We start from the raw sequence: 16,728 nt of genomic DNA on the forward strand, positions 1-16,728 counted from the left end.
TACCTTATTTTTGCTTATTTTCACTATTCACGCAGCCCTAATCCCTCACAATAATCATCGCATTAACCATGACCGGACCAGCGCGCTCTCTCTCTCTCTCACACACACACACACACACACAAACAAACAAACGTGCGCACATGTTCGCACGCACACACACACACACACACACACACACACACACACACAAACAAAGAAACGTGCGCACATGTTCGCACGCACACACACACACACACACACACGTACAAATAACGTATTAGATCACACGCAGCATCTCGAACTAAACAAACAAAAAAACACCACGGCGGGTGCATTTGAAGGCAACCAACAGAGGGGTAGCTACCAATTGCCAACACACACACACCGCCACCACCAACTGAGTGTGCACATGACGTATTAGATGACAAGCAGCATCTCAAACTAAAAAAAAACACCACGGCGGGTGCATTTTAAAGCAACCAACAGACGGGTCGCAGTCATAGTACCAATTGCCAACACACACACACACACACACACACACACACACACACACGCACACACCTGTGGTGGATGCTGGTCTTTCAAGGAGGGGAAGCTCAATTTCGGCCTACGTCATAAAATGTCTCGGTTTATTTATACGTAAATTATACCCTCTGTTCCTTTTCAAGAAACAGTACGTTTTATTTGTTACAGCACTTCCAGTCAGCCAGCTCACTTTGTCATACCAGGACAGCTGAAAAGACCTGTTACTTTTCCCCACCTTTTGCACCAAATTAATCTGAGTTGATCGGCCCTGCTGTTTAACTCTAAGTTAAATCCGGTCCACAACATTCAAATAGTCTGCCATTATGTGCAGCTTGCTACCTAGCTAGCTGGCTAGCTGGGACTGGTGCGAGGCTCGTGTGAAGTTTGTCCGCCTCTGAGTGCTTTGTGACGGTGGAGGAGCTCAGCAGCACCCGTTGCTCGGTAGGGACAGAAACTGCGATAGAAGTCAGAAAGAGTGATAGAAGTCAGTCTCCAAACACAAGCAGCTACAAAAAAAAACAAAAAAAAAAAACCCACCAGAAATAGAAGCTCGATTTGTCGCTAGTCGTTTTCAACAAAGAAAATGCCGCTAAGAGGATTAGGAAAGTCTCCGGTTCAACTCAGACAGTGTTGCCAGATATGAAATATGAAACTATTGTACCAAAACCTCAAAATTATCGTATTTTGGGAGAAATTATCGTACACAAACAAAACGCATACAACGTAGCTATTTTAGCGTTTTTTTTTTTTAATTTCCAAAGAATTTTATGTCACATTTTTAAACAGTAATTCACAATATCCCTATAGTAATGGGGAACTATGGCACAAAAAGAACGCAAATGCACTACCAGACTAGAAAGATTTTTTTTTTCTGTGAAGGGACACAAACGTGTTAATTACCGGACTAGAAAGAGTCGAATTCAACCTCGAGGTTGCTGTCGTCATCCGATGCCATGGCCACTTGTGCAGATTTTGCTGAACACAGAAAAAATGTTGACACCTCCATAAGGAACTTGAACTATTTTTCTTGTATATCTCTTTGCTTTTGTGTTTTGTTCGTTTGTTATTGCATTTGTTGAAATAAAGTTTTTTTAAAAAAAAGACGATCATGGTTGGGGAATCTTCCTGTCACGGTAGAGATTGGATGGGAACTCATTACTTTGTATGGAGAGGAGGCGGGCTTTCAAATGACTTTGTCCCGGCCGGCCAAAGCCAGCAGCAGCCCTGTGTGTGGTGTGTCCTTGATGCCGCCTGCGTGCAACGCCTGCAAAATGATTATTGGGTGTCAGAAAGAAATGCGTGTTTAGGCAACCAACTGAAATTATCGTACATTTTGGATTTTTTCCCATTATTGATCGTACATTGTACAGAGGGCAAAACTATCGTACAAATACGATAATTATCGTACATCTGGCAACACTGAACTCAGAACAGAATGAAAATTAAAAAATGCTCCCACGGATGTTTACACCAAAAGATCACTGATTCGCTCATTTCGCTGTCAATCAAAAAGGGATTCAGCCTCAGACAGATCATCCAATCAGCAGAAGCTGAGCGTCCGGGCCAGCCCACTGCCCCATAGACCCCCAGACACGCTGAGCATCCGATGGGCGGGACAAAGCCCAGCATTTATCCAATGACTCGTCTCGTTTCGCTGCACTCTTTGCTTCGCTATTGAATGTTCACACCGGGCGCGACGTGAGCGACTGCAGCCACAGGTTGCCATGTAATCCCTATGTAAGGACGCGTTTTGGTGCCAAACCGTGCAGCGCGACACAATGGACGCGAGTGAAGCGATTTTGAGCGTTTTGCACGTTTGTCACGCGATATTGCGTCGCCTCACGTCGTGCTGCCCTCCTCCCAAAGTTCAAAAATCTGAACTTTTTCGTCTCGTCGCGCTGCGATGACCAATCAGGGACTGAATATGTAGTGACGTGGAGATGTCTGGAGTTTGACTGAAGATGTGAACATGTCCTGTATCTGGTAGCAGCCTGTTAGCAGGACTTATGTCTCTTTTGTCCTTTATTTCACAATCATGACAGAGTTTTTGAAGCGAACAGCAGCACCACAGCAGCGGGGAGCGGAGTTTCTTTTTATTTTTATTTTACGTGCGCGCGAATCGTCCTGGAGATTATTTTACTTATTAACTACACACCTGTATAAAGCAAATGGTGACTGGTTTCTAAACACAATTATGACAGAGTTTTTGGAGCGAGCAGCAGCCCTACTTGCAGCAGCAGGAGCGGAGCTTTTTCCTTTTCTTTTTATTATTACGTGCGCGCGCGAGCGAATCATCTGTAGAGAATATTTTATTAATTAACTACACAGACGTATAATAAAACAAATGGTGACTGGTTTCTAAACACAATTATGACAGAGTTTTTTGGGGGAAGAGCCAGCTGCAGCAAGCAGCGGAGTTTTTTTTTTTTTTTTTTTTTACATGTGCGCGCGCGAACGGGACAGTTGATCCTCAAACTGGGTCCCGCAGAGGCAGAAGGACCGCTGAAAGCGGCCGTCACCCAGACACAGCTCCTGCAGCAAATAATGATACTCTCTGTATTGGGAGCTTTTCACAACAGCTCGCTCCGTGTGATCAAGGTCCGTCATGATGACTTGACTGACAACCGGAGCCGGCGAGCGGAATGGAAGCTCCTCCTATTTGATGACGCACCGGGGCGAATTTTCGCAGCGAAAGTCCACCCAAGCAGAGCGATACACCGGGCGAAGGAGGCGCGTCCGTCGCCTGGCGACCCACGCGAATTTGTAGCATCTGATCGCGCCCGGTGTGAACGCGGCTGTGAAGCTGCGGGTTTGAGTGAGAGGAAAGCCGCGTTGTTACCAGTGATAAGAAGCTGATTCTGAACAAAAGATGAGCGCGTTGTAGCGCATATTTAGTCAGTGACATGTACACACAACAGTATATATTTGATCACTTATTTTTTGACAATTTAGGAGAAGCTGAGCTTCCCTTGCAGTCTTAGAGCAATCGCCTCTGACACACACACACACACACACACACACACACACACACACACACACACACACACACACAAATAAAAATTTGGACCTACTTTGAGTAGAGTGCCAGCGCTGTCCTCCTCTCTTTCGTCCACCCTGTGTCAGTGCAGGATCCACGGAGGTAGAAATGGGTCCAGGGTTTTCTTTGCCAACGACATCATGTGTTGGTTTATCCGAAGTTACCGATGTTGGGGTTTTAAACCAGTTACGTATATCCACATTTAGGCAAGCACAAAAACTAGCTGCTGTCTGCTGGCAAAAACTCACACTTCGTTTCCCCCCATAAACGTGATAACTGATTGTTGCTGGGCAACACTGACGTGATTACATACGTAGACAAACTTTCCAACAAACTCACACGGTTTTAATATATTAAATGTCTTAGTGATTATGCAACACTGGCCATTTTAACCCAAAGCAAGTAAATAAAATGAAATTAGGATTTTATTTATCTATTTATTTATTTGAGATCTGTGACTGTGATCTGGCTTGGGTGGGCGGGCCGGGGCGGGCCCAAGCATATCAGTGGGCGGGCACTGCCCCCTAGGGCCCGCCCATAGCGACGGGTGTGAGAGGATGGATGCATGAACATTAACTTTCCAAGTGACTGAATATGTCTTGGACTTCATTTACATCAATCGTTTATAAATACAAACAGTATGCTCCTGTGTGATAAGTGTGTCTGGAGTTGGCAGGTCCCAAACCTGAGTGAACGTGCAAGCAAGAAGGACACAAGTGAGGGAAGTAGCTTCTTGTGAACTTCTGTGGCTGTGACCAGAGAAACTGTGCATTGTCCAGCTTGCTTATTCATTTATTTATTTATTCAGTAATTATACAGAAGGCAGCATGGTGGATTAGCGGTTAGCACTATGGCCTTGCAGCAAGAAGATCCTGGGTTCATGTCCTGCCTAGTCCTTTCCGTGTGCATGTTCTAACCATGTTCATGTGGGTTCCTTCAGGTGCTCCGGCTTCCTCCCATTTCCAAGGACAACCCGGTTCGGTGAATTGGAAACTCTAAACTCTGTTTCTTTATCTATATGTGGCTCTGCGATGGACTGACGGTCTGTCCAAGGTGAACCTCACTTCTTGCCCAGTGACTGTTGGGATATGCTGCAGCTCCTCAGTGACCCTGAATTGGAGGAAGTGGGTACAAAAACCAAAGAATGTTTTCGAGGCTTCCCTCATGAGAGCAGTACCACAATGTTTGTATTTCTTAACAAGAACAATCAGATATTTCTGACGTCTGGATCACCTGCAAAATTTAATCGAGTATTCATGCCCTAACATCTATCTGTGGTACTTGATGGCTTGATTAAAAAAAAGAACCAAATTTTCTGTCAAATTGCACAATACATTTTGAAATCATAAAATAAATACAAGAAAGCTTTTGTAACTAATGAAAAATATGTTCAGTACCAAAGCACTGTGCACCTTGTGCTCCAGTTTGACAGGTGAGACTCTGATTGCTTGATTTCATATGGCTATGAACATCTATGAATAATTCATCCAGCCATCCATTTTCTATACCCACTTACTCCAGTTAAGGGTCACAGAGGAGCTGGAGCCCATCCCAGCAGTCATAGGGTGTGAGGCAGGGTACAATCTGGACAGAATGCCGTCTGTCACATGGCCACAGGGGCGTCAGAGTGGGGGAGTAAAGGGTACTATGTACCCAGGGCACAGAGCATGGGAGGGGGGCTACAAAAAACTGGCATTAAATACATTTTTGTGTTGCATGTTATTAATGTCCATATAATTCATGTTGTAAAATAATATAATTTGAATGAATGTATAAGTGTTGCAAAACATAATTCTGCGCTAAGAATAATATTGAAAGATCTCTGAGGGCCCTTCCCACCCCTGCACAGTTGTACAATGGTTTACCCCAGGCGCACAGGCAGCACTCTGCCCCACACACACACATCCCAAACAGGATCTGACAGAATGAGGAGGTGTTTAGTAGAGCTTAAACAACTAATTGATTTAATCGATTATTAAAATAGTTGTCAACTAATTTAGTCATTGATTAGTTGTTAAATAACTTTGTTTTACCGCAAGTGTTTTGTTTCTTCCATATAAATCAACCATTTCTGCAGTGCGGCTTTGCTTTGAACCTTGAACCAATCAAAGCAGTGATTGGCAGATCGAAGCAGTGCTTTGGCAGTTCATTATTATATTCCACTTTATCTTAATTTTTCCCCACTAAAACCACAAAAAGCATATGTCTGTGAGTAATATTTACCTTGTTATATTAATCTGACCTGTTATGGTCTTATGAAACAGTTGGTAGATGTATTTTATAACTTAAAACAGGACCGATGCTAACGCGTTAGCATGTCTATGGCGTTTTCAATGTTAAAGTTAGCATGAAGCTGTTGCAGCTGTCAGCACATTTGTTTTCTGTATAATAATTCATGGCTCAGCGTTTGTTGTAAAAGAGTCAAATGTATTACAAATTGTAATTTTTTTAATTTATGTTTTTATTTATATATTAGTAATAATAGCAACAACAATAATAGCAATAATAACCAGTAATGCTACAATACAATTTTAGAGAAAGAAACAAAAGAACCTGATTAAACACAAAAGATAAATCCAACTAACAATGAACATAAATAAATAAATATAGAAATAAATAACTGTTTCCTGTGAATACCTAGTGACTCTTAAACCCCCACTTCACCTCTGTTTTATTTAAGTTTAATAACCATTTGTTTCGGTCAAACCACATCTAAGCTGTGTTTTTACACAAGAAAAAAAGATGCAGTTAACTGCACATTTGTGTCTTTTTTCATGAAAATATGTTTTTAAAGATCACATATTACACTTTAGTCAGGCCTTTAAAATAGTTTTGTGGACTCTTGCTGTAATATGTTGTCAGTGCTTGAGATAGTTGCTGTAGGAATCTAAGAATGCTCATAATTGGGTGAAACCTGATAGAAATCTCTTTGTGGTGTGTCGGTGATGTATATGTGCAAAATAAAACAAAACACTACTCCAGGTATGTTTTTGACGAGAATATAACATAACTTTGTTACAAGCTCAAACGTTGATGTTGAGCGATAAAGGCCTTTTAATAATAACTCACGTAAAGAAATAATGGCAAAACTCACATGCAAGTAAAAAAAAAACCCAAAACGATTAATCGACAAAATAATCGACCGATGAATTGATTACTAGTTGTAGCCGTAATGTTTAGGCTGAAATAAAATATGTCTTTCCTAAAAAAATCAAAGTCAAAATCAAAAGGATTTCAAAAAAAGAAGAGAAAAAAAGGACAGGGAAAGAAAACTAAATGAGGGAAAGCAGCTGCTAACCAAATTCTTTGAAAAGAGAGGTGAGCTTGAAAGCTAGCTATACTGAGTTGGGGGGTCTGGGGGACCAAATTGCACCATTTTTGGTGCAATTTGGTCAACGATATTGACGATTTTTACTTGTATCATGCTCGTACTCCTCAAAAATGTTTTATCCGTACCGGATACTCGTCTGAAACAAGTATCAGGCTCAACCCTACCAAATACATTTGCATACTGTGTTTTAGACTGTGCACCACAGACCCTCAAGAAAAGTTTGGAAGGTTCATTGAACAATGTGCTACCATTGCCTAATGTGCTCAGAACGTAGAGTCTGTCCCTGAGTGTATACAACATGAGGGTATTCTTACATATTTAGGTATTGTCAGCCCTTCCTTTGTGTCCTTTCAACACTGCAGACAGGGATTAGAGAAGTCTCTGCATTAATCTGGTTCCTGGTGGATATTGGTTTCTTTTTAAAGGCTATCTGATGGTAGGCACCGCTGGACTGATAGCATTGCACACCAGGCATTTGCCCGGTGGCCTGATGGCCTACTGACCTGTGGATTTATTTTTTATTATTATTATTTTTTTTTTTACGAAGTAAAGCCCTGTGAGCTTTTCATACGCGTTTTTTTTTTTTTGTAGCAGCTACGACTCGTCCTCACCTCTTAAAGCGTGGTGATAACAGCACACCTGTATTGAGCTTTACAAAGTCATTTTTATGTTTTTTTTCCTCCTTTATTTAGAGCTGAGCTGAGCCGCTCCGTATCTGCACGTTAAAACAGCTGATCCTCTGCAACGCGTCAACAACTAACACTATTTTCCACTCAAATGCACCTAAACTCTCTTTCTGGGGAGCGCATGATGTAAAAACGCAATAACACTTACTAACCTGTAAATCTGGTCATGTTTTCTGCATAAATAAATGTTATACATTCTTTGTGCTCAAACGCCAAAGCAGGGGCGAATCCAGATGGAATGGGGGCGTGGGGCAAGGTTGTCCCCCCCTCACAACACCCCTAGATTAAAGGTCCAGTTTTGAAGCCTTTTTTACTACAACTACTAATACTACTTAAAATAATAATAATTTCGACAAGTAAAATGTTTAGAGAAAATTTAAATGTTAGAAAAATGTTAGAAAGAATTTAATAGTTACATTTATTAACAATGTAGGTTAGAAATTACAGGTTTTACTGTTACAGTGCTGTCAACAGTTAAATATGAGGTCAAGAAAGAGATCTTTATTTTACTTTTTATAAAACAAGCATATATTTTCATTGAAGTCAAGAAAGGGTGACTATAAAGTGAGGTGGGGACCACTATGGCCATGACGGTAAATGAAGGTTAACTTCAGCTATTAATTGATGAACAGCAACCTAACTTGTTCATAAATCAGACATCTGTGTGTGAGAGACATTCTGATCTTCTTGTCCAAAGTAAAGTGCTGTCTAACTGGGTCACTCAGATATGAATTAAGGTTGGATATTATTTCCGTTCGTGCTAACTCTGCCAGTCACATAACCTAGCCTAGCAGTGTAACCTGTGCAAATGGTGTGCATGGCTAGCTACCATGCTGTCGCCGCCAGGTTGTTTCTTTATTCTATTTGTGTGACGGTCGTGCGTCGGTCATACGAAGTATGCTGTTTTGCATAGTCTGCGGTGCGGTGGCATGGTATAACGGTGTCCCTGTCTAAAATGTATTTTCCCAAGTCCTGGCATAATTTCACATACCTAACATTTTACTTTAAATTGAGAGTCATTCTCTAAGTTGATTAGCAACACAAATTGGTAATAAAAGAAATCCTTGATGTTACTTGTAGCTTGTAGTGAGATAGACAACTGTCTCCATCTTGTGGCCTTTTTGTGTATTGCAGTTTCAAAAGTTCAACCTTTGTATCCAGTCATTGGTCCAGTCATCCAGTCATTTCTTGCTTTATGTGATGAATAGTATCACACAAGTAATGATATATTATTTATAGTATAGCCTACAGTATTTCTATAACAAATGTTTTTATATAATTTCTATTTCTAAATTTAAGTAATGTGACCTACTGTCAACAGATCGTACTTTTGATAAGCCTATGATAACTCTATTTCGGGAGAACTTTTCATAATGCTTCTTATAGTGTTAAAATGTATGTGTCTCCTGGTGCACATTGATCGGTTAAGGGACCAAAAAAAAAAAAAAACACTGTCACAGCAGGCTTAATTTTTTCCCCCTTCGATATCTGGTGGTGGCCTGGTCTTGGTTAAAAATGCCCGGCCTGAAAAATTTCCCCAGTCCAGCCCTGACAGTAGGTCCTCTGATTGTTTGATTTTACATGTTGGCCATTCTGATTGGTTGTTCAAGGACCCTCATTCTGGGTTATTTTAACCCCTTAACGCCCGAATTTATATAGCTGTATATAAAAAAATGTTTTGTGTGTGTTTTTGCCTTTAAGTAGATGGTAAATAATGTTGAGATTATTAATTTCACTTTTGCACAAAAACTAGATAGTAATATTGGGTATTCTGGTAATGACTTTGTTATAATGTTATAATAATAATGATATGTTGCAAATTTGCGACAACGGGCATACAGGTCAATTTGATAAGTTGCATATTTGAGTCAGAGATTGTAGCATACGAGGGCTGTCAATAAAATATAGGTCCTTTTTATTTTTTTCAAAAACTATATGGATTTCGTTCATATGTTTTTACGTCAGACATGCTTGAACCCTCGTGCGCATGCGTGAGTTTTTCCACGCCTGTCGGTGACGTCATTCGCCTGTGAACACTCCTTGTGGGAGGAGTCGTCCAGCCCCTCGTCGGAATTCCTTTGTCTGAGAAGTTGCTGAGAGACTGGCGCTTTGTTTGATCAAAATTTTTTCTAAACCTGTGAGGCACATCGAAGTGAACACGGTTCGAAAAATTAAGCTGGTTTTCGGTGAAAATTTTAATGGCTGATGAGAGATTTTGAGGTGATACTGTCGCTTTAAGGACTTCCCACGGTGCGAGACATCGTGCAGCGGTCCCAGGCGCCGTCGTCAGCCTGTTTTAAGCTGAAAACCTCCACATTTCAGGCTCTATTGATCCAGGACGTCGTGAGAGAACAGAGAAGTTTCAGAAGAAGTCGGTTTCAGCATTTTATCCGGATATTCCACTGTTAAAGGAGATTTTTTTAATGAAAGACGTGCGGACAGGTCCGCGCGTCGGGACGCAGCCGGCGCGATGCGGCGGCACAGGAAAAACACCTCCGTGTTGATAACCATTTGTAAAATCCAGGCGGCTTTTGATGGCTTTCAGTGGAGTGAGTGTATGAGAAATTGTTTAACAGCTGGACATGTTCCAACTTGTCCTTAAGGCTTCCAACAGAGGTGTTTTTCCTGTGGCGGAGCGTCGCGGCGGCTGCGAGCCGACGCTGCAATCCGCCCGCACGTCTTTCATTAAAAAAAATCTCCTTTAACAGTGGAATATCCGGATAAAATGCTGAAACTGACTTCTTCTGAAACTTCTCTGTTCTCTCACAACGTCCTGGATCAATAGAGCCTGAAATGTGGAGGTTTTCAGCTTGAAACAGGCTGACAACGGCGACTGGGACCGCTGCGTGACGTCTCACTCCGTGGGAAGTCCTTAAAGCGACAGCATCACCTCAAAATCTCTCATCAGCCGTTAAAATTTTCATGGAAAACCAGCTTAATTTTTTGAACCGTGTCCACTTCGATGTGCTTCACGGGTTTAGAAAAAATTTTGATCAAGCAAAGCGCCAGTCTCTCAGCAACTTCTCAGACAAAGGAATTCCGACAAGGGGCTGGCCGACTCCTCCCACAAGGAGTGCTCACAGGTGAATGATGTCACCGACAGGCGTGGAAAAACTCACGCATGTGCATGAGGGTTCAAGCATGTCTGACGTAAAAACATATGAATGAAATCCATATAGTTTTTGAAAAAAATAAAAAAGACCTATACTTTATTGACAGACCTCGTATATGCGACGATGGGCGTTAAGGGGTTAAACAGCAAAATCACTGACAAAACAAAATGTTCAGTACAAGTCACGTCATGTCTGGGAGAATGCAATGCTGACACATTACACATCATGTTACATTTGCTAAAACCTGTGTTATTTGGTACTATGTAGCTTTGTGCCTGATATGGACCAGCAGCAAGCCCTAAAAGACTGTGCTTGGGTCAGTGTAGCTTTGTGTAGCTCTATTTTATATTGTGTATAAAAACAACAAATGTGTAACGTAAGATACAAACACTTTAGCAAGTGCTGCACTGTTTTTCACATCTCATCAGCCAGGTGTTTTATGGACCATCATGGCTGAGTCAGACATCCTATGTATAAGCCAGTAGTAACTCCCATGTAAACCACACCCTCCAACAGTATAACTTTTATTGCACGTGTAACCACCTTTTTTGTCAGCATTCAGGGAGACAGTGATGGTGCTTCTGAGGGGAAGGTGGTGGTGGTTTGTGTGTGTGTGTGTTGGGGGGGGGGTGTCTTTCTGCCTCTTCGTGGTATTTGCTCAGCTTACATTTTTGCACTGCACCAGGGCCACTCGATTTGGGGCCTGCAGGCTCCCTTAGAGTTGGTCCATCATGTTGCCCAGCATGATGTTTACAGCAAAAGTAGTATTTTTTTATTTCTGCCCCAAAGGACATCTTTTAGGGCCCTTTCACACATAACACAATAGAAGCCGACTGGGGCATGAATGAGGAATTGCATTCCACTCATGAAAAATAGGAGCCGCCTCAAACGCCTCATACAGTTGTCGCCACAACCATTCGCACACACCAGCAGCCGAAAGACAGCGAGTGCCCTGTGAGTTCCCATGCGACCCCTCTTTCGGCCGATGTCGGCCAAATTCCAGGTGCCACACACGAACATCCAACCCCACTTGCTGGGCACTAAGAATAGGTGTGGTTATTGGCGCTGCCGGCACAAGAGTAGAGAGCAGATGACCACATACGAGCTGTCTCTGAAAAGTGTGGTGTTACCAAGCAACACACGTGTGACTGTGCCACACACACACACGGCTTGTGGAGTGTGTCACACCCCGCATCACAAATGGCTTGCGGAGTTGTGGGGTGTGTCGTTGCCCCCCCCAACACAGACACACACCATGAATCCAACATTGTCAGCTGTGGTTGAGGGTCCCGGAGTCTGGTCGCTGTCCAGCTGTATACTGGAACAGCTGACCACTGTATACTGCAACTCATCTGGTGAACACGCAATGCACATATGCGGGCAGCCGCTCATGTCTGCATGACATGCTGATAATTATGTACAGACACGATTACATGAGGACCGCATATCACATTTGCAACGCAGTCACCAGTGAATCACTGTGCACTGAACACGCTATGCCGGCTGATTTCTTCATGACACAGGAGCTGGCTCTTCATGACACGGTAGCCAACTCTTCATGAGACGAGAGCATCAGGTAATTCATGTAAAACATAAAAGGGAGAACAGTAATCCACGTCATTTCATTACTTCCTGGTGTACGTCTAGGCGGAGGCTAAGTCCGTTCTTTTTAACAGTAATTAAGTATTATAAATTGTGGTGTTTTTTTTTTTTTTTGGTCCTCTGCTGTGTGCATGACTTTCCGTGTGCTCACACGTGTGTTTGTGCACGCGAGCATGATCATGCACGAAACTGACGCAATGGTATTATGCATGCCTGTCTGACCATGTGTTCCTCCCGACAGCAGGTGGAATGTTTCATGGTTCCCCATTTTGTTTTGCTGTTTGTGGATTTTTGGCCAGTTTCTGCTTCTTTCACCCAATTTTGTGTTCTGTTTGAAGGGGCCGTTGGGGCTCGCCCCAGTTCCATATCTAACCACAATTTTACATCTAGAAATTGTAGGGTGCTGTGGAGTTTCTGTGATGGTCAAAGGACTTCTGTTTTCTTGGCAGCTTTTTATGGAACACTTCCATCTAGTGGGCTTTGGAACAAAAACACCAAATTCTTCACAAGGCCTCATTTTGTCATCACTACCTCATTCAAGAATGTTATGCAAGGTCTGTCCTAGGGCATTTTGTGATTTGTAACTTACAACCCAAATTCCAATGAAGTTGGGACGTTGTGTAAGATGTAAATAAAAACAGAATACAATGATTTTGCAAATCCTTTCCGACCTATATTCAACTCAGTACACCGAAAAGACATTTAATGTTCAAAGTGATAAAATTTGTTATTTTTGTGCAAAAATTTGTTCATTTTGAAATGTATGCCTGCAACACATTTCAAAAAAGTTGGGACAGTGGTATGTTTACCTCTGTGTTACATCACCTTTCCTTCTAACAACACTCAAGCGTTTGGGAACTGAGGACACTAATTGTTGAAGCTTTGTAGGTGGAATTCCTTCCCATTCTTGCTTGATGTATGACTTCAGCTGTTCAACGTTGATGTATTTTGCGCTTCATGATGCGCCACACATTTTCAATGGGCGACAGGTCTGGACTGCAGGCAGGCCAGTCTAGTACCTGCACTCTTTTACTACAAAACCACGCTGTTGTAACACATGCAGAATGTGACATGGCATTGTCTTGCTGAAATAAGCAGGGACGTCCCTGAAAAAGACGTTGCTTGGATGGCAACATGTAAAAAGTAAGTCCCTTCGGCTGCTCCCTTGTTTGCACTCGGGTCCCCACAGCAAATCCAAGGTGGACCTGCATGTTGAATTGGCACGTTTTACGCCAGATGCCCTTCCTGACGCAACTCCACATTACATGGAGAAACGTGGCAGGGGTGGGATTTGAACCCGGAACCTCCTGAACTGAAACCAAGCGCATTAACCACTTGGCCACCACCCCTGCTTTGGATGGCAACATGTGTTGCTCCAAAACCTGGATGTACTTTTCAGCATTGATGGTCCTATCACAGATGTGTAAGTTGCCCATGCCATGGACACTGATACACCCTCTTACCATCACAGATGCTGGCTTTTGAACTTTGCACTGGCAACAATCTGGATGGTCTTTTTCCCCTTTTGTCCAGAGGACACAACGTCCATGATTTCCAAAAACAATTTGAAATGTGGACTCAGACCACAGCACACATTTCCATTTTGTGTCTGTACTTTTCAAATGAGCTCAGGCCCAGAGAAGGCAGTGGCATTTCTGGATGTTGTTGATGTATGGCTTTCGCTTTGCATGGTAGAGTTTTAACTTGCACTTGAAGATGTAGTGGCGAACTGTGTTAACTGACAATGGTTTTCTGAAGTGTTCCTGACCCCATGCAGTAAGATCCTTTACACAATGATGTTGGTTTTTAATGCAGTGCTGCCTGAGGGATCGAAGGTCACGGCATTAAATGTTGGTTTTTGGCCTTACCGCTTTCATGTAGAAAGTTCTCCAGATTCTCTGAATCTTCTGATTATATCATGGACTATAGATGATGGAATCCCCAAATTCCTTACAATTTAACTTTGAGAAACATTGTTCTTAAACTGCTGGACTATTTTTCACGCAGTTGTTCACAAAGTGGTGATCCTTGTGCCATCTTTGCTTGGGAACGGCTGAGCCTTTTGGGGTTGTTCCTTTTATACCCAATCATGACACTCACCTGTTTCCAATTAACCTGTTCACCTGTGGAATGTTCCAAACAGGTGTTCTTTGAGCATTCCTCAACTTTCCCAGTCTTTTGTTGCCCCTGTCCCAGCTTTTTTGAAATGTGTTGCAGGCATCCATTTCAAAATGAGAAAATATTCGCACAAAAACAAAAAAGTCTAACAGTTTGAACTTTAAATATCTTGTCTTTGTGGTGTATTCAATTGAATATAGGTTGAAGAGAATTTGCAAATCATTGTATTCTGTTTTTAATTACATTTCACACAACGTCCCAACTTCATTGGAATTGGGGCTGTAGATTTGTACAGAAAAATAATGTAATATACCTTAAATTTTTGCTCCCTTGGTCCTCCATCCAAATTCTTTTTTGACACGTCATTTGAAAAATATGGGTACCCCTGACCTACACTCTTAATTGCAGCTGATTTATTTAAATGTAACAGAATTATGAAAACTGAGTGGATTCTGGATCATTTCTTCATGCTTGCAAGATGCTGCGTTCTATACAAACTGATGCATCACAATCACTGGAAGTTGCACAGCCTCTGCTTGCCTTGTATCGGATTTGCATGTCCGTATTTTCTCAGCACAGCTTCTATAGGTTAGAGGTCTTGTGTGGGCTGTAGGTCAGTCAGGCGTGATGTGTTTATGGTCATCGAGGACAGAGAAGACCATCACTGTGGCCAACCCCTAACATTGTTGAAAATGTAGTGAGGAGGACTCTAGGAGACATATACGAGTCAAACTGCAAGACATTTTCTCCCTGAAAATATTCAGGGTCATACAGAAATACGCAAACACACTAAGAAGCACAAAGTTCTGGTTTCCCAGCTGTGTCTGTGGCCTCCTTGGTACAGGCAAAGGGTTAAAAATAGCAAGCAATGATTCCGGTATCTCATAATGACACCCTGGCTAGACCAGCAGAGGTCTGAGAGTTTGCTTCACTACACATCAGACATTGCCACGAGGGGAAATTAGAGGGGAAAAGTGCACCACCACTGAGGTATTGAGGTATTCTGTAGTGGCACAAACTATGGGGCGGTTTTGGAACCTTTTTCTTAAAAAAAAAACAAAAAAAAAAAACGGTGTGCCAGCACCTTTCCCACACCCTAATGCTAGAAAACAAAGGAAAGACAGCTGCATGTCCTTCCATATCTGAACACAGGGTGCTTTTTTCTCTTGCTTCAAATGAACAGGAGCTCATGATAAAATTTTCTTTTTATGTCAGTCAGCTTTCGATTGTTTGCAGGCTGTGATTCCAGGAGGCTTTCACTAGTCTGTCTATAACACACTGGCCCCGTTTACATGCACATAAAAATCTGGTTGCTATCTGATTATTGGCCCTTATGTGATTAAGTGGTCATGTAAAAGGAAAAATCCAATATGCTTTACCTGATAATGCCCGTTTTCAAATTATGAGAAATTCGATTAACACACCTGGATTTCTCCCCCAAGACTCAGATTTCTTTGGTTATGTATACCATTAATCTGATTTATTTAGTTGTTTTACATCTGTATATGTGTGAAAGGAATAGTCACTCACATTTGCAGAGGTACAGTGGATGACTTGCTGTCTCGTCACACCTCATAACATAACCTTCATCAGATCACAAAGTTCAGGGAGTCCACTGTGTCTCCAAAAAAATTTGACAGGACACCCAAGCGTCCTTGAACGCTCTGTGTGTTGTTTCAGCATTCTAAAAATGGCAAATTTCTTGGTGATCAAGTGTGTTAATTTAATTTATTAACTTAATTTCAAAGGACTTAATTCATTCAAGTGTTATCAAATGACAATTCAATTAAGTTGGTTCAAGTATTTTCTTTTATCAGTGCTGATTGCAGCACTTTGGAAGCTGAGTGAGGAATCAGAATGTCTTGGTTTGTGATTGTACTGGATCAGTCCACACTTTCAATGACTTGTACAGACATTCACTTATTTCTGTAATGACACTCTCTCTGAGTCCTCAGCCTTTGAGTTTGTGAGGCACCTTAGAACAACTTATGGCGTCATGAAGCTGCTGGTCAGAGGTCTTTGGCAAGATATATTTGCAGGACAATGAAGGTCCAAGTCTGTAATGTCCTGGGTCTCCTTTATAACCATTGTATATATACAAAACACAACTGGAAAGAGGAGCAATTCTCATGCCAATAATGCGATGTAGTATCAAAACAAACTCCGACCCATTGGTGATCTAGGTGAAGAACATGAATTAAAGCCAGACTGTAGAAAAAATATTAGTGGCAGCCTTACACATATAATGATGTGTTGTGCTAGTGTCATAACTCTTACATTTAATTTCACTGAATAATGCATATGTTACATATATACATGCACTTTATCATAAAAACA

General features: G+C 41.9%; 1 long non-coding RNA gene across 1 annotated transcript; it reads right to left on the reverse strand.

Annotated features, from left to right (window-relative positions):
• Positions 1-546: 546 nt before the first annotated feature.
• LOC117515073 lies at positions 547-15,751 on the reverse strand. The gene is made up of 4 exons (XR_004562032.1): positions 15,669-15,751; positions 10,816-10,825; positions 7,834-7,837; positions 547-557 (listed from the first exon to the last, which is right to left on the reverse strand). It is a non-coding gene; the product is annotated as an uncharacterized LOC117515073 (long non-coding RNA).
• Positions 15,752-16,728: the final 977 nt, after the last annotated feature.

Source organism: Thalassophryne amazonica, chromosome 8, assembly GCF_902500255.1.
Source record: "Thalassophryne amazonica chromosome 8, fThaAma1.1, whole genome shotgun sequence".
NCBI classification, from domain to species: Eukaryota; Metazoa; Chordata; class Actinopteri; order Batrachoidiformes; family Batrachoididae; genus Thalassophryne; species Thalassophryne amazonica.